The sequence below is a fragment of the Tiliqua scincoides genome, chromosome 6 (genome assembly GCF_035046505.1).
Source record: "Tiliqua scincoides isolate rTilSci1 chromosome 6, rTilSci1.hap2, whole genome shotgun sequence".
Lineage (NCBI taxonomy): Eukaryota > Metazoa > Chordata > Lepidosauria > Squamata > Scincidae > Tiliqua > Tiliqua scincoides.
Window position 1 is genome coordinate 14130899 of NC_089826.1, and position 18556 is coordinate 14149454.

At 43.2% G+C, this 18556-nt stretch overlaps 1 protein-coding gene across 2 annotated transcripts in view; it reads left to right on the forward strand.

Moving 5' to 3' along the window:
* The window catches only part of CCSER1 (coiled-coil serine rich protein 1), a 741465-nt gene that overhangs the window by 78166 nt on the left and 644743 nt on the right, over nucleotides 1–18556 (forward strand). The window lies entirely within an intron of this gene.

Sequence of the window (18556 nt, forward strand, 5' to 3'; positions counted from 1 at the left end):
CCTTATGATGTGCATAATGGTGTTAATTTATGTTCATTTGAGGGGGCTTTCCTGTAAGTGCTGCCTTTTTCCCCAGTTAGGTGGATGGCAGCACAGGGGCGAGCCTTCTTGATAGTGTTGCCACAACTATAGAACTCTCTACTGGGGGAATTAAGATCTACTCCCTCCTTCATGGCTTTTTGGCAAGGGCTTGAAACATTTTTGTTCTGTCTGGTGTTTGGGTGATGGGTTATCTGCCTCTTGTGCCTCTATAGCTTGGTTGTAAATAGTCCTCCTCCAATTGATCTTATTTATTTTTTGTGATTTTATCTATTGTTTTTATATATTGTATATTTTAAATTGGAAATTGTGAGCCACCTTGGGCATCTGCTCCGGCAGAGGAAAAGCGGTGTAAAAATCTTTGAATGAATGAATTTGGATTTCTCCCTCCCCTATTTTGTGAAAGAAGATGTTACTGCCTTAAGCACATCACTTGCTAACACATTCTACTTAATTTTTAGTTTGGCCCTTAAATGTAAAATATGCAAACAATGCAAAAATGTAGTATTTTTCTATCTTTTCACAGTCACAATGTCCCTTCAGTTACAACAGCCAGGGAACGACATCCATTTCTTCCACAAATCTTGTCCATAAGCTTTGTGCGTTTTGGCCACCTCCAAGACTTTAATTATCCACTCTTTGATTGTAAGAAGAATTGCTGTTTTCCACTGCTAAAACAGAACAATCTTGGCAGCTAATAAGAAGTTTGAAATGACTAATTTGCTCACACACTGATACTGACCATCCAGCTAATTCAGCAAGACTGTCAAAGGATCAAGCCTTATTAGCACCAATTACTTGAAAAAGAACCCCTAAAATTTGAGAACAATATCAGATCTATTCAGACTTCTTTGTCAGCTAACTTCTAAAAAAAAACCCAGTGGTGTCTGACTTCAAGACTCCTAAAATGTCTTACTTCCTAATCTCAAAGAGATAGTCTTGATTGTTGTGACTAGGAATGATTGAAGGCTCTTTCTCTAGAGCAGGGTTTCCAATTATGGGTCACAACCCACTGGTGGGTCACAGACTGGTGTGACTCAGAAGCCGCTTCTGTTTCATGCCTCATATTGCCTTGCAGCTTCCTGGTTGTGGCAGGTCCAGGAGCTACTGTGGACAGTGAAGTGGGTCACAAAGGTAAGAAGTTTGAGAACTTCTAGAATAGATTATTACTGGGAGCCCAATCCTATCCAACTATCCAGCACCAGTGCAGCCAAAATGCAGCCTTGAGGTAAGGGAACAAATGTTCCCATACCTCGAGGAAGTCTCTGTGACTGCCTCCCCAACACAGGATGCAGTTCATACCCCATTGGCACAGATGAACTGGCACAGGAAAATTGGATAGGCTTGGGCCCTGTGCCTGCTATTTTAAACACAGGTTTAAAACGAATTTATTAATTTAGTTTTAAATTAATTTAAAACTATTTTGAAACTATTTTAAACACAGGGGGGAAACTAATTTATATGCAGGGATCCTGTACAGAAGGGGGAGAAGGAACAAAGGTTTTCCAGAAAAGCCTGGGGTTAGGAATGTGGGAGTTTAGGGAAAGGAGGGAAGTTAATGCCGAGAGAGCAAGCAAAGGTGCTTGCAGTTCAGATCAAGGCATAAGTCTGTGGCTTTATGCATACTGTAGATCAGTGGTTCTCACACATTTAGCACCGGGACCCACTTTTTAGAATGAAAATCTGTCAGGACCCACCGGAAATGATGTCATCACCGGAAGTGACATCATCAAGCAGGAAACTTATTATCTATCCTAGGCTGCAATCCTACCCACACTTACCCAGGAGTAAGTCCCATTAACTTTCATTGCTAAAAGCATATACAGAGTAGCCTGTTAAAAGTACAAACCTGTAACGTTTTCCCCCAGTGCAGTCACATGCCATGGCAGCATCAAGTCTAATATATTAAAAACAAAATATTGAAATTAATGGGGACCCATCTGAAATTGGCTTACGACCCACCTAGTGGGTCCCGACCCACAGTTTGAGAAACAGTGCTGTTGATGGACCAATTGTTTAAATCGGTATAAGGCAGCTTCCTATTTTCCTATGTACTCCTAGCTAAAACCTTGGAGAGCTGTTGCCTATCAGTAAATAATACTGAGCTAGTGGATCAATTTCTTGACATAGTGTGGTAATTTCACATGTTTTTCCCCCCCTTCTCTCATAATACTAGAACTCGGTTATCCAATGTGCAAAAGCTAATTCTAGTATTATTACAGGATAAAAGCAATATGAAGCTGCTTTATAGCAGAGTGAGACTATCAGTCCATCTAGTTTAGTACTGTCTACACTGGTAGGCAGTGGCTCTCCAGAGTTGATTCAGAGTCTTTCCCAGCCCTATCTGGAAAGGATATCAGGGCCCAAATCTGTATGCAAAACGTGTAGTCTGCTACAGAGCTCTTGCCAACTAGGGCTGTATCACCAGCAACATGCGTAATTATATTAAACCTTTAGCATTTTACTAAACAAACAAATCTGCCAACATTTTAGCCTTTTCTATAGGGAAGATCTAGCATTCTGCTCTGTAAGGAAGATCTACTGTATACATTTTGGGAAATTGTCTTTTCAGACCTTTTTCACACCACTAAACAGTGCAGCACAAAGTGAGACATGCAATTGGTTTATTGAAAAAGATGACTCTATTTTATAGCAACAAAGCAGCGTGTGTTGCTATTTTAGAGAAGATACTGCACATAAAAATAAAACTCATCTTTAAGTTCCTTGTTCATGTATTGTCTCTAGTAGGCTGAGATTTATAGTTGGTATCACTTAATTTGTGTGAGATTTTCATTTTCCTGCAGTAAGAGCATGGCTAGGAGTGTGTGTAGCAGCTGAACAAAGAAAACAGGTTCATTAACTGGCTCCTTTTGGTGGTAAAGTATAATGTAAACAAACAGTGAGCAGGCTGAGGACCGATACCTTATATACACACATGTGATGGCCTCAGCTGTGCAAAGAACAGGGAAACCAGTGTCAGACCCACAAGGTTTCAAGTTGGAACCCTGCAGTCCTCAGGGATGGAAACTTGCCACTGTGGCAAGACTCGAGTCGAGTCCCGAGTCTCCACTCCTCACAACTCAACTTGTGCACGAGTCTTAATGGGCTGGTCATTAATTCTCAAGTAATTTTAACTTTTGGATTAGGCTTGCCAGGGTACAGACCAGAAGGGACTAGAAGGTGTCCAAGCTCAGCAAGGTGGGGCGGAACGGACAGCGGGAGGGAACAGAAGTGGCAAGTGGAAGAAGGGTTGTGCTGCAGCATCTGGGAAACTTACGTTAAGAGTCAGACCTAATCATTTGCAGCTTGACTCATAAGTAGTTACATTGCCTTTCATTCAATGAGGCAGCTTCTTCCTCCCAGGTTACAATTCCACCCAGAGCCATGAGGAACCACTTCCTGGCTTTCCCACTTCCTTTCCACTACCGCCAATCCTATGGCAAGAACCCCTTGGGTTTCTCCTTTTGCCCTTCCTTGTCCAGAGGAAAAAAAAATGACCACCCATTCTTTGTCCAAGGATTATCGGTTCCTTCAGGGATGGACAAGAGAGTCCGTTTCCTCCTCCCCCTGCCGCCTACTCGATGTAAAAATTAACCCTTCCCTACTTCCTGGCTAGAACATTCCTGCTGCTGCTCATCCAGTCTGATTTATGGCCCCAGGAGGTGTTTCACACATCAAAAAAATAATCCAGCACACAGACAGATTCAAGGCTGCACACATGGAGACTCATTTCTGAATCAGTGGCCTCATACTCAAGTCAGTGTCGGAGTCACCCGCATAGGTGTCTTGAGTGTACATGAGTCAGCAAAAAAACACATGTTTTTGCGTCTCAGACTTGAGTCACCTGACTTGAGTTACCATCTCTGGCAGCCCTTGACAGCAAGTATTAGAGCAGAATATAGTGACTCAGACCCTAATGCTACCGTGACATATAATTGCTTGATTAGCAACAAATATTTAGATTTAGTTTATATTGCTGTTAGTCCACAGAGCCTACTCACAATGGAGCAGAGATTGAGTTCCACCCAGAGTGTCCTGGATCACAATTTCACAGATTCTAGAACTTATCGGCCTTCCTGCCTTCCTTCTCCTATAACTAAACCTTTCCTTATCTGCTTCTGAAATTGTGAATGTGGCAGGTAAACTCAATTCTGCTCTGTTGTTCTTTACTCTCCAGAATCTGGGGGGAGATTCATGAACTTAGTACATCATACATGGTGAGATGTACACACTGACTTGTTTGTCTCCCTTTCAGTGGCATAGCCTGGATATACACCTGTGCTATTGGGGGAAATGTCAACAGCATAAGAGAGATTCTAGCTCCAGCAGTAGTGGAAGCCCTGGGAGTGTTCAGATTGGAGAAGTTCAAGCAAATGATTCATTAGTAGGAGCAGCTGAAATAGCTGCAGACCAGTCAGAAGGGGAGGGCATTTCAGTTCTTTCCAGAAACTGGCAGGAGGTGATAGCAGTGGGAGTGTCATTGACAGAAATTTGATTGGTGAATAGCAGAGACGGGAACTTTTTAGTGGTGGCTCACTATCCATGGAATTTTCTCTCTAGGGTAGGTTCCCTGGCCTTAGCTTTTTTCTAGGAAAGTTATCATTTTATTCCTGGAGGCATTTGGTTCTAGGCAACAATTACATTTTGATTTTTATTGTAATTGAACCAGTGCTACTTTTTATGGTGGATCCTTTTATATCCTTTTTAATTGTTTGTATACCATTTTTGACCCAGTCCTATCCAGGGCTGGGTGGAGGGGTTTACAACAGTGAAATGGAGTTTGGCTGTCATAAAATGGCTTTTTGCAGCTTCCTGTGCTTGCCGCCAGCAACCCTTTTGAGATCACTGCCTGCCACCGGATTGGGAAAGGGGAGTTTGACGGCAGTGGGGATGGAATGGGGTAGAATGAGGAAGTTCCCAGGTGGGGTGGAGGGTAGGTAGGGAGGCAAACCAGAGGCAGAATCAGCTCCATCTGCATGCACCCTTATCCTTCCCTCTCCCTTTCTGCTGCTGTTATAGACCTGTACACCTGTGAAACATAGGCATAGAGCTGAGGAGTCCCATGGCAGTAGTGGAAAACATTACCCTCAATAAAGGTCTCCAACTTCCCCTCTGCACTTTGTTGGTACCTCTGCATCGGGGGGGGGGATTTAGGTGGGATTGGGCTATTTGTTGCCCTGGCACTAAAAGTGGCCACGTAAGTGCATATTTGTGATCTGCTAACATCAGTAGACCACAGGTAGACCACAGCTGCGATACAAGGACATCTGCAAGAGGGATCTGAAGGCCTTAGGAGTGGACCTCAACAAGTGGGAAACCCTGGCCTCTGAGCGGCCCGCTTGGAGGCAGGCTGTGCAACATGGCCTTTCCCAGTTTGAAGAGACCCTTGGCCAACAGTCTGAGGCTAAGAGGCAAAGAAGGAAGGCCTATAGCCAGGGACAGACTGCACTTGCTCCCAGTGTGGAAGGGATTGTCACTCCCGAATCAGCCTTTTCAGCCACACTAGACGCTGTTCCCGAACCACCTTTCAGAGCGCGATACCATAGTCTTTCGAGACTGAAGGTTGCCAACTACTAACATCAGTAAAGATAGCAGTCGGCAGCCACACGGTTGCAGAGTGCTAAGTGAAACTGCCTCTTGACAGTAAAGGAATTCCCGCAGCAGTTCCTATAAACAGCTGGACAAATTGCCCTCACTCAGTTGCCAACAGTTCTGTGTGTCTCTGGTTTCACCTGGGGTGGGGTGGGGTGCAGGGCTGATGATGTGCTCTGTAGTTGAAAGCAATCCCCCCCCCCAAATCTTCCTTCCTTACAATTCCTGTGAAATTGCTATGGCAACTGAAATATCTCATTTGCGAGGTGAGCGTGACTGCTGAATCAGTGGGAGCTGCATATGTACATCGAGCGACAATCTTTCTCTTAGCAGGAAAATGCTGTGAAGAAATACGCACAGAGGGATGACAAACAAAAGAATGAAATAAAAGCTGCTCTTTTGTACAGTGGAATCAACCTCCATAGTCTTGGTCAGAGTTTAAAAGAATGCAGAGCATAGAAAAATACAATAGAGAAAAGATTTCTCCAGTATGGCATTTATTGGAATGATTAATTTTATTATGTTAAACTCATTTTTTAAAACTCATGTTTCTATTTATCTCTGAAGTCATTATTTTTATTTGTTGAAAAGCTCCCTTCCCTACTGCTTGTTTTCCTGTACCAAAAATGAGAGCGCTGTTACTATTCAGAGATGCCGGTAAGTATGCCCTTTATTGCATTAGGGTTACACTATATTTTGTGGTAAACAGATTCAGTGCAGGTAATCATGCTGCAGATAGGGCCCTATTAACCCATGGCCGGGCCTCTAGGCTTTCAAGAGGCCCACTCTGGCACTTCAATCTTTCACCCCACTACAGCTAACAGCTGTATACTTATGAGAGTATATATATGGATAAGTGCATTGGAGTGCATTGGAGCCCTAGGGCACAGATAACAGTGTCTCAGCTAAAAATATGACAGGCACCTAGTCCCTGCCGGGCCCCTAGGCTTCAGCCTAGTCCGCCTTATGAATAATGCGATCCTGGCTGAAATAATAATAATAATAATAATATGTCCCTGGCTGCAGGGAGACATGCACACTGCAGATGCCTAAGGTCTCTTTAATTTACCTTGTGTACAACCATTTACACACACACCATCATATAGTCACCTGCAGAATTCCCCAACCCCCCTTTTAATGATACCCCCTGTGCATCCATCAAGGGGAGTTCTGCCAGCATACCCATGGAATACTGTGCCAATGGGCAAAATGGCTAACGATGCTCCTGTTTTCTTGAGAATAGAAAGAAAGGTGAGGAGGGGAGCAAAGAGACAAGGAGCCATGGTTTTAGTTGCCAGAGTGATAAGATGCTTCCTCTTTTGCCAAGAAACCTGGAAAACTTCACTGTCTGCACTTTGCACTCTCATTTTAAACAAACACAAAATCTGCAAAAAATAAAATTGTTTTATTTGGTTTTTATTTATTATTTAAGGGGGGGGTACATGGGTATTTAATGGGCGTGCCTGGCTGCATCTGCTGACATGATTCCACCTATATCACCTAACTAGTACACTTTAAAAGTCATTATAATTTATAACTATAATGTAAATTTTGAATAAAAACACATAACTCTGCTTTCTACACTTTAAACTTTGGAAAACACAGAAGTCTGCAAAAAAAAAAACACAGAACAGTTTTCACCCACTTTTATTCATGAGGTAGGGTTCTTTTCAATACTGTTCGTAAGTCAGCCAGGCGTTAGTCATGGTGGATCAGCCCTAGATATTCCAGCAACCCAAAGAGAGTGAGAAGGAAGGGAAGCAAGATCCTTGAAAAAGAGGAAGGGGATTTAGGGTGCAATCCCAACCCGCGCTGGAGCAGGCAAGCCAGGAGGCTTGTGCTCCATCCATTGTGGGATTGCAGAAAGCAGTGGCTCAGCCACGGGCAAGGGGAAGCTCTTCCCTTTACCGGTGGGTAAGGGCTGCGTGCCCCTATGGGTCTCCTCGGACCTGTGCCACCTCCTGAGGTGGCGGGAGTCCGAGGAGAGCGGAGTGGCTTGAAGCCGCTCCGCTCACCCCGGGGACGCGGATTGGGATCCGGCATAACCCTGACTCCCTGTGCGTCTGCCCCCGGGCCCGCCCTCCCTCCGCCCAGTAACACCCCCTCCCACCCCCTCCCCACACACCCCCACGCCTATCATTGCTGCTTATGTCGGTGCGGGAGCCGCTTCTGCTTCTGTCCGTGTGTCAGTGCATCTGAATGCGCCGACGCAGCTCCCGCCTAAGGAGGTGCAAACGTGCTTTATGGCACGTTTGCAACCCTCTAGGGCCACCTATACCGGCATAACTGCCGGTTAGGATTGCGCCCTTAATGTCCTAACTCTCCCTCTTCTTGTAACTGAGGCAAGAATTAGGATCACCCTCATACACAGTCAGGCTAGTTACCCCCTATTTTTTATACACATTCATGGGCATTTTGCTTTTGTATATGTGTGAATGGCATTTAGGTCAATGGCTTAGCAATTCACACAGGTTTCCTTATATATTATAATTTTACTTCTAGCTGAATTTTCCTCTCTTTTTGCTGATCTTAGCCCAGTTTATCCCCCTCTTTCTTTTGGTTTTTGTCCTTTACCAGGTCAACCTTCCAAATATTTCGTTACCCTAACTAACCCCTCTCTTAGAAGGGCTTTTATGCTCCTGCGTTTCAATATTTTTCCGTCTTCGTATCATCTTGGTAGATTTTCCCGCATCCCTCGGAACTGCAGGTTATGCTCTTTCTGTCACCTCGAATCAGACACACTAGAGCATATCTTGATTCATTGCCCAGCGCACTGTTCACTCTGGAAGTTGTATTTGGACCCTTTTCTACAGCATCCTATTAGGCCATTTATTGATCCCCTTTTTGTTTTGTTAGGTGACAACCAGGCTAACATTACTATAGCAGTTGCTAGTTTTTTATCTCAAATTACCAAAATATCTCTTGCCTGATTGTTGTATTTTCGTTTGTATGCCAATAAAGGTATTATTGATTGATTGATTGATTGATTGATTGATTGATTGATTGATTGATTATGATTTTACTTCTATCAGCCTGGGAATGTTTGTGCCCTGTAGATGAAACTCTTGATAGTGTGCATGTGTCATCCTATGCACCCCAGGCATGGCTTATTCCAGTCTCCCAAGCTTGGAATACTTGTGTAGCTAATGCAGGCAGGCCAGTGTAGTCAAGGGGACTTATGAGCTGTGAACAACACAAAAACATATAGAGGAACAAGCAAGGGGGAGCATTGTCCTTTCACATTTCTGAATTCAGTACAAAAATTCTGCATTAGAAATTAATGACTGGTTTTGCCGAAAACCAGAAGTGGCCTTTCGACACTTTCGGGGGCTTTTCTGAGTCCTGTAAAGGCTGCACTTTCACTTTTCAGCTGGTCATTAATTTTGGCCCTTCTAGGACTTCTGGAAGCCATTTTGAGGCCAGTAAAGGCGATGCATGGTCAGGTGCTCAGGTGGCTCTAAAAACCACAGACCTGTGGTTTTTGGTATCTGCGGGGTGGTGGTGGTGGTGGTCTGGGAATGGAACCCTTGTGGATGAGGAATCACCACTTGTAGTTCTGCAGTCCTACAATGGGGGGTCTCACATTCTAGGATACAACATCTGGCAAAGGGCCCAATCCTAAATCCACAATCCTAAATCTGCAACGCAGCCCTAAAGTAAGGGAACAAATGTTCCCATACCTTGAGGAGGCCTCCCCACCACAGGATGCAATGCACATGCCATTGGCATGGCTGCACAGGCACTGGAAAATGGGATAGGATTGGGCCCCAAGTAATTGAAGGAGGTTTGATCTTGATGCTGGAATTCATCAATGCCCTGCTCACTGTAGATGCATTTGGTACGATCACCAGCATGTAGAAGATCTCGGTACAGGGCCGTTGCTGTTCAGGTTGTCTGCCATTCTGACTCGTAGAGCAGCGCTGAAAGTCTGAAAAACATGAACTGGAGCTTGTCAGATAATGAGCTAAATGTTAAAAGACCAAGAGTGTTCCCTGTCCGGTCCCTCAAGAGGAAGATGGCTGTGTTATCAAACCCTCGTGGTGACCTTATCATAATTTCCTCATACATATTTATCAGTGTTCTAGTAGCATGCTGAAAGGAAGATCTCCTGTCATGCTTCTAGTGCTATCTGAAGGTGAGCACCTTTTAATTGCGTATATTAATTTGCATTCAGATGGGAGGCATCTGGTTCAGCTTAGAAGTAAGGCAATTTACCAGCTTTCCAAATTGATTATCGGGCAAAATTTCATGAAACTTTTTTTTATTTGTACAGAAATGAAGAGTTGAATACGATTGTCAAATCATGTCCTCCTTTGTCTAAGAAGATTCTATTCTTGTTGTTTTTAATATTGTTGTTGTAACTGAGTTGAATTTTTTTCCCAGGATTGCTTTTCATCTTGAAAATAGTGATTTTACAAGAGCAAGCCTCCATGCCTCTTCTTTGTGGCTATTTGCAACTGTTAGCAGTGAAGGTTTTCAACCCCTGTTGCTGCTACACCACGGTTTCCCCGCCTTTTATTCATCCATTAGTGATCTTAGCCACCATACTGGTCTTGATGATGACATTATGCCATATAGCCCAATCAAACTGGGCCATGCACAAAACTCATTAAGGTCTCAATCAGCTCCTTGATCTAACTGCGCCAAAAATAGGTGCACTGTGTCCAGCATGGGGGTAGGAGTGAGGGTTGCAAATCAGAAGGCTTCAGCAGGGAAAGGGAATTTAAATCCCTTTTCTGGGGGGTCTCCTCGGACCTGTGCTGGTGATTTTGCTAGTGTAAGTCTGAAGAGATAAAGGGGGCGGGGAGGCTTCTGCAGGAGGCAGTAGGATCCGGCATGCACCTTTGGTGTCATATCCATCACCTCCCGTAACCTCCCCGCCCCAGTATATCCCTTGCTGCCCTGTTTCACCCCTCCCCATTCCCTCCCTGCCACTGCCTTATTTGCTCTGGCAGGTATAGGTAGCTCTGGTGATGGTCTTGGAGCACTGTGGTCTCACTAAGGTAGATGAGCAGCTGTCTGCCCTTTCTCTCTTGACCTTCCTGCAGGAGGTAGATTGGTCCTTCTCTGGTAGAACTTTCCCCTTGGTGTCATTGAAGTGGATCTTTCTCCTCCTCATCCACTACATGTATGCAGAGAATCAGAAAGGGCCCTCTACATACATGCCACATTATTGAAGATGTGGTATGGATGTACGAACCTGGGCAGGCGCCGATGGATAAGAGACCACCTTGAGACTAAGACCACCCAAGGTGATAGGAAATGCACCTCCTTTGAATACCTTTGCTCAATTTTATCTACAAGGGAAGTGAAGACACCAGGAATGCTTAATGGCAAATGGTCTGTCATTTATATGCCCCCTTTTGAATGTAAATAAATTTTCAGTGCTGGATTTTGTTCTAGATAGGAAATTTTCATACAATTCTACCCCCCCCCCCATTAACAAAATAGTCAGGATTTCCTATTTAGGGCAAGCCTCATAGGAAGGAAGTCAGAATTCTGAGGTCCCCAAGTGTTTCAGTTATTGGAGTTCCTCAGGGGAAATAAGACAATTAAATAAGTTTAAATTTGTTGAACATTTAGGGCTCCCAGAGGTCAGCGTTTTGTTTTAAGGGCTAAAATGGGAGTATGAGAAATTCCCACACATGTGTTGTCTCCAAAGAAATAGGAATAGGTTGGAATGGAATGCTTACTCAGCAGACAGATCAAAGAAGAAGGGAATGAACTCTAAAGAAGAACAAGAGGAAGCCCAGAGAGGTCAGAATTGCTGGTAAGAGTAAATAGTTGACCCAATGGCCTCGTGTATCAGCCTGCCTAAATTCCCAAGTGGAGCACAAAATATATTTAATTTCGGTTTTGTAACACAACACCCACACACGTGTAAACAGGGAAGTGTGGGACCAAGAAATAGAACTCACACCTCTGCAGGCAACAACTTCTTGTATCTTAAGAGATCAGCAGGAAGACTGTGAACAAAATGTGTCCTTTGCGCTTTGAAAAACTTGATAATTAAACCTATATTAACACTAAGGATGGTCATTGCTTAAAAGCTATCTGTCCTGTCCACACTTTCCTGGGAGTAAGTCCCATTGACTCAAAGGGGACTTACTTCTGAGTATACCTACCTAGGATTGGGCTCGACAGGATGTAGCAGAAATGGAAGTGAGAACGTAGACGTGTTTGCTATTTTCACAAGTGTTTCTCCTGAAAGAAAAAGGATTGTCTGTGGGTTCTGGTATCATTGGGAAGGAAAAAAAAAGTGATTCTGTAGTGATATAGTTTGTAGGACGTGTGGTTTAATTAGCATTGAAACAAGTACCAGGTCACACAAGCTAACCAGCCGCTGGCTAGAGGGAACATGGCTCATGAGGGATGTTCGAGGGTCAAGCCCTGGAACCTTCATTTTAGGACAAAGTGGTGGGGGCCGGGGCTAAGAAGGGTCTCTGTAGACCTGGCAATTGAACTGAGTAGACATCAGTGGGCATCTAAATCTGTACAAAGATGTATGTTACCACGTTTGCTGCTTTTTCCTTCCTGTTGTCCCTCAGTCTTTCCTGCGGGCTGAAGCTGCCATTTACCAGTTTCTATTGCTAGTTCATACATTTAATTTCTCCACACAATCTTGAGACTGGGGAAGAACTGGAAGGAGATAGGAGCAGCCAAAAATGTGGCTGTAATTCATGTGAGTTTCGATGTCTACACCCTCCTCTGGGCGTCTGTGCTAAGTGGTAATCATAGACAGGATTGTTTTGGTGGCGGCAATATGGCTGTGGAGTGCTCGCCAGACAAGCTCACTTGGCATCATGTTTGGTTAGCTTTTTTATGTGCCCAGGCCTTGATTTTAAAGGAGATGCTTTGGGGTTTTTAAGAGTTTCTTCTTCTTCATATTATTATTATTATTATTATTATTATTATTATTATTATTATTATTATTATTAACAGTATTTATATACCGCTTTTCAACTAAAAGTTCACAAAGCGGTTTACAGAGAAAAATCAAATAACTAAATGGCTCCCTGTCCCCAAAAGGGCTCACAATCTAAAAAGATGCAAATGAATACCAGCAGACAGCCACTAAAACAGACACTGCTGGGGTGAGGTCACTTTACTAGTGGTTCTCAAACTACTAGAAAGAGAACCTCTTTCCCAGTTGACCAAGCACAACCAGAGTTGTGTTTGTGAGGTGGAAAAATGAGGGTCCATTTAAGTGTGTGCTTTATTTCTTGGGCTGTGTTGGTGCTTGGAGAAATCCTGAACATTTGAGCTCATTCATTCATTCATCTAAGTTCCATCTCTAATGTATTTATTTAAATTTTATATTTAATTTTTTTCCTGGCCCTTGACACTGTGCCTGATATTTAATGCAGCCCTTCAGCCGAAAAATTTGGACCCCTGATTTAGAGCAAAACACTATGCCTCTCTCCCACCGGGAGCCTGTTTGCCCAGCTGCTCTGTACCCTGAACTAGATGCTACGTGACTCACCTGAAATTGGCCATAGTTTGAGAAACCCATAGTTTGAGAAATTCTTTTCTATACAGTATTGTGTTCTTTTTTGTTTGTAGGCAGTGTTGGCGTTTTTGATTGAAAAAGGGGGATCGTTTTTAAATAAATTCACACTACTCTATGTGTGTGGTCATTACATTGTACTTTGAGCATCTGTTTAGTTCTTGTTTTTCAAAGGATTTATGGGGATCTATACTACAGGGGGTTACTCAGCTGTCTCTAGGTAGCTTGTTTGGTCTGGTGTTGATAATGTGTTTTTTTTTTAGCATATGCTACACAGTATTGTGTTTGGCATTGTAAGAAATCTCTGGGATGCACAAGACACAGGCCTACTTGGAAAATTTAAAAAAAAAATCACAGAACAGTTTCATCTATGACAATGGCTGTCAGGAAACATGAAAAAGTATTCCTCTGGTGCTTAATTAAGTCTTGAGCCATAGTAAGAAAAACAGCCAAACAATTAATGATTAAAAATTAACTGTGTGTTCTGTGTATTGATTTATATGCATAATCAGTACTGCAGCATTTTGAGCCGTACACTGTCCGCAGAAATGGTGCGATAGATGGCTGTTTTGTGTGGTGTTATTTAAGATCAACATTAATATTTGTGGCACAAAACCGGAGGAATGACAGCATGTAAGTATAAGGTGCTATAGTCTTGATTTTGTGTCCCTCTGGGCATCCAATGTTCTTTAATCTTTTGTGTTAGGCAGCTTGAAAAGGGAAGCTGCTACTGATTTTTTTTAAGACATGTACTTTTTCATAGAGATAAATGATTCAGGTGTGAAATGCTGCTTAGAATTTTCCTAACGGTGACAGTGTCCCTGCGAGACTTGGGTGTTCGTTGAGTTGCATAAGTTAGCATCAGTCAGAGGTTGCTGTGCTGTGGAGTAGTACACTGTGTGAGCTGATGGTAGATAATACTGTTTAAAGTGAGACGTCAAAAGCTTTGGATAAGGTGTTTCAGGGGGAACAAAATAATCAATACATACAGAGATGGGTTTAAAATCTCTCCCTTTTTAAACTTCTCTAACCTTCCAGATTTGTGCTAACACACTATAAATTATCTAATAAATACAAAATCATTGCCATAGCTGTGTTTATCAGTACTTGGAAATTTAATTACATTTCAGTACTGGACAAGATGAACTAGAATGTGTCGGGTTGGGGTATAATTTACAAAAAACCTTAACAATGCAACTGTGTGCATGCTTCCCTGGAAAGAAATCCCTTGTATTCTGCAACATTTACTCCTAAGTAAAAGTGCACCGGATTGCTTGTTTAAGTAGGTTCTTCATCTTAGACAGTAGACAAATCCTACTGGCTCACCACAGAACAGTTATACTTGTATTATCTGGAACCAGGTTTTGAGGTATATTGTGTCTGATTCAGAATTAATTATCGATGCTCTTGTGGGAGGGAAGACTGAAATGAGGAATGCAACTGGGAAGATCACATTGGCAACTTTGGTCCAGACCAAACATGCAAAAACCCACATGGAAATGTGCACTTTCTACAGAATAGACATCCATTAGGGTTTTTGTGCCACGGAATATCCAAGCACCTTTCTCACTTTGTATCCCATGGGTTCCAAACCTTCCACGTACATTCTGAATGTATGTTAGGAAAACTCACCTGGTTTTTTGATATCTGTGAGTTTTGGGTCTTCGGAAGAGGTGAGCCATCTCCTTGTGTTGCAGTTGCTGCCCAAAATGGCTCTGATGGTGAGTGGGAGGGATGGCTTACACAGCATGTTGTGGTGCCTGCAGAACTTATCGTTTTGCTCCCTCTAGCTATGCTACCGAATTTGGTATTGGAGGGAATGACAATAGTTTCAAGTCTTTTCCACAAACTGTTGAGTTATAAAAGAAAAAGTTTGTAAGAAGTTTCCCCCATTTGGTGTATTAGCTTTTCATAAGGTTGACCATACCTGTTTGAAGTATTTTGTGTTCAGTTAAACAGTAATTAATCCAGAGAACTAGCTGGTCACTTGGGCATATAGCCTATTTATCCTAGATCTTCCAAATCTAAATCCAACTCCTGAACCACTGCACCATCCTGTCTCAGGATGGCCAGAGATCTTGGTCGTCCTTCCCCAGCCTTCCATTCCTTCTTATCCACCTCCTGCTGCTTCCCGCCACTCTGGCCTCTCTCCACTTTTATATCTTCCTTTCCCACTGCCTCCCCCACCCCAGTTACGCTTCACCAACCAACCATACATCACTGCCTTGCCGCCAGTCTCACAAGACTAAGGCTGCAATCCTAACCACACTTTCCTGAGAGTAAGCCCCATTGAACAAAATAGGACTTACTTCTAAGTAGACCTGGTTAGGATTGTGCCTAAGTTGTCCACTCTTCCCCAAGTACTAGGGCGAACCATGGGTGCCACAAGGGGGACATGACTTGTTCAGCAACAATGTGTTTGGACCATAAGTTTTGATGAACTTTTGTTTATACCAGGAATGGTTCTTGTAATGAAGTGTTCCCCCCCCTTTTTGCAGTCATTTTTGTAATCCCTTTACAAAGTTTCTGTTATCAGGAATGAAAATGCAAACAGAAACTCATGAAACTGTGTTTGATTAAATCAGCACCTCATATACATACAATGTTGCTGAACTGCACCCAATGGGAAGGTTAGGTCTTACCTTTTGCTGCCAAGTGTTAAAGCTGCTGAGCTTTAGAGCACAAAGCTGACTGTTCCTTGGAAGGTCTCAAATGTGCCATAAAGCATGTTTGCACATCCTTGAGAGCAAGGGCTGGTGCAGGGATGCACTCCGACCCGTTGAGGTTGCATCCAGCCTATGTGCCGATTTGATGAGGGAGGGCTGCGTCGGCTGAGCTCGGCTGATGCAGGGGTCTGGGGAGGGTGGGGAGAAAGCAGGGAGGAGGAGGGAAGGAGGCATTCTGGGTGAGGGAGGGCTGGCAGAGGGTGGTCCTGGGGGTGGGCGAGTGGGAGGCGGGCCTGAAACCTGGCTGTTATGCCGTGTGATTGCTTGTATCTCAAAGATGCATAAATTTTGTTGTGCTGTAGCACAATGACAATAAAGTTACTACTACTACTACTACTACTACTACTACTATTCCCTGAGCATTGTGGAGCGGTTGCAAGCCTCTCCGCTCTCTCAGACTTATGCCACCTCTAGAAGTGGCACAAGTCTGAGGAGACCCATTTGGGCTGTGGTGGCTTACCCAGGGATTAGATGAAGAGCTTCCCCTTACCTCTGGCTGAGCCACTTCAGGCCCCGATCTCGCGCTAGATACAGTGCAGGCTTTCTGGCCTGCCTGTTCCAGGTCAAGGCAGGGTTGTGCTGCATATTGCATTAACATTAAAGGTTTTTTTGTACATAAGTTGCTTTTGAGCTTCTCTCGTTTTATATGAGAGGTTGAAGATCCATACTCCCTGACAGAACACATGTTGAGGTGCTGTACTTTGGATAGCTGTTGTCGAAAGGAGTAAACAGAATTGGGCCAGATGGACCAGTGTCTGTGTGATATGTTAATATCTACTTATGGTTAATGTAGAAGAGAAAGCACACAAGTGGCATTTGTAATGCAGGTAAGTATTCCGACCACTTTAGATTTCCATTTCCATTGCAAATTCAATGAAAACAAGAATCCCTTTGTGCCTTGTGTAGAAAACACAAGTTGTAGTGTTTTCTGCACAACTGCTATCTACTACTAGCTGCTATCACAACTGCTACAGTTTTCTACACAACTGCTATCCATTGCAGTTGGCTGTTCATTGATTCTCATGTAATAATGTTGTTATACATATGCAAATTTCAGTTCAAATGCAATTTCCATCACTTTATGGGTCCCCCCCCTCCGCTCACGGTTTCTATACTGCAATCACATTAGCTAAACTGTGAAAATACTTCCTTGGGAATTGACATTGTGCATTCAAAACTGTGAAATACTTAGTCTAGCAATCTGGAAATATTCTACCTGCTATAAATAGAATGTGTAACAGAGGGAGCACTGACTTTTCTTGACAATGGTATGGACCAAAGTCTGTGGAACATCCTCCTTTTAGAACTGAAGAATAGTTCTTAGGTGACTTTCAGAAGGACTGAGCAACCTTATAAAACCTTACATATTGACTGACCTTGGAGATTTCCCCTTAGAGTCTTTGTTCCCAAACCTTTTGGCATTGCAACTGTCCTCTTCCTCCCTGGTGGGTTGCAACTCACTGCCTCGTCTTGCAAGGACCAGGAGACATCTTCCAGGTCGATGATCCACTCTATTGGCCTCCATGGGCGTCAGAGTGGCCCACAGAAGCCTTGGAAAGTTACTTCTGGTTTTACCAAAAGTGGGTAGGTTGCCGGTCTGAAAGAGGCACCCAGTTTGAAGCCATCGCAGAAGCAAAGGCAATCAGGAGGGTCCTCTGGTGGGTCGCGGCCCACAGTTTGCCTTAGAGGGATGTTTGTCTACAGGCAGTGTCCTTGCATGTGTGAGTGAGATGTGTATATTACACATTTTTCTATTATTTACAGCCCAATTATATCTAAATTCCTGTGGGGTGATGCAGGAGCGTGGGCGTGGGCTATGCTGTATCCGGCAGAGGAATCTTGGCTGCTGAAGGTCTCATCAGGTTATGCCCCAGCAGCTGCAGTGACACCAGAAAATGTTCAATGCAGACCTTGGTCTAATGCATCTGACATTACTACAATTAGAAATATATTGTATTCCTTTTTAGATATCATTTGTTGATAAACTGCAGTTCCTTGGACAAATGTCAAGTATCAGTTTTAGGCATATTCTTAAATTCCAATCATCCTTGATGGTAATTGCACACTAGAGATTAAAGTAAATCATGTTCTTATAAGTAGCGGTTTAGTGAACTAATTAGTGGTATGTTCCTAAATAAGTTCTAATAATGTGGGTGATCATGCGCTCTAAAATACAGTTAAATGCCTTTCAATGAGAGAATCTTAATTTAAGTGATTAAATTGCTGGTAAATTCAACTTGCATTTTACAAGAGCAGAGATGTTACTGGGTGTCAGTGGAAATCCTCTGTCCCCCAGTCTGAAGACTGTTAAAGAACGTGAAAGGAGACGTCCCCCTGTGTGGCTGGCCCCATTTTCAGAATTACATTTTGTTGCTTTTCCAAATACACCTTTTCAGTCTGAGACTTGCTTCAAAGGTATGAAAAAGGGTCTCCCACAGCACCACATTCTTAACTGCCCCATCTTGTTTTCCAGTGGAAAGTTGTCAACTTCTACATGATTTTTTTTTAAAAAAAATAAAAGCTAGTCATTATTTTGACTTCTAAATTCCTCCTCCCATCTGTTATGGAAGTTCATTTACAATTCTGAGACTTCAGTCAATGAGACTTCAGAATCTGGACATAGATAATCTCTCACAAGAGAGAGACTATTTTTGGTCAGTGACACAAACAAGAGGAGAATATCTACACTTTC